Source organism: Marmota marmota, unplaced genomic scaffold (assembly GCF_001458135.2).
Source record: "Marmota marmota marmota unplaced genomic scaffold, marMar, whole genome shotgun sequence".
NCBI lineage: Eukaryota > Metazoa > Chordata > Mammalia > Rodentia > Sciuridae > Marmota > Marmota marmota.
Window position 1 is genome coordinate 274456 of NW_026000261.1, and position 432 is coordinate 274887.

Sequence of the window (432 nt, forward strand, 5' to 3'; positions counted from 1 at the left end):
TACTGAGTTTACCGGAGATGCTCTCCCCACTCCAGCCCACGCCCAGGAAACCCGCTCTCCTAGTGCCCGCCAGTGCCTGCAAAGCACTTACGTAAAGTCGCAGAGTCCCAGGTCTGGCCCGAATGCCTCCGACCAACACTCAGACAACTTCTGCCCCTTGGAATCTTTGCGGCTGCTGTTCTAAAGCCAGCGCTCCCTCCCCTTCTGCCAGCCCCCTCCGCCCTTCGGCCGCCGCTATTGGCTCGGGTAGTACTAGCAGTCCGCTTGGGAACCAGGAAGGGGATTGGGCCACGAACCTGTCACATCAACTGTGTGGAGCGTTGAGAGAGTAGGCATTGGGATGGGCACTCAGTAGGGATGGTAACTGTGACTCTGCGGCAGGGAGCAGAGACCGGTCTCTGGCGCTGGTTTCTTTCTTTCCTACCTGGGCTA

General features: G+C 59.3%; 1 protein-coding gene across 2 annotated transcripts in view; it reads right to left on the bottom strand.

Annotated features, from left to right (window-relative positions):
* Pls3 (plastin 3) overlaps positions 1-231 on the bottom strand; it is an 80314-nt gene extending 80083 nt beyond the window's left edge. Inside the window, exon 1 of one of the 2 annotated variants that reach the window (XM_048796913.1) lies at positions 92-231. The gene's annotated coding sequence lies outside the window, so the exon portion shown is untranslated. The remainder of the gene's footprint in view (positions 1-91) is intronic. The other variant, XM_015497913.2, reaches the window with a different exon arrangement.
* Positions 232-432: the final 201 nt, after the last annotated feature.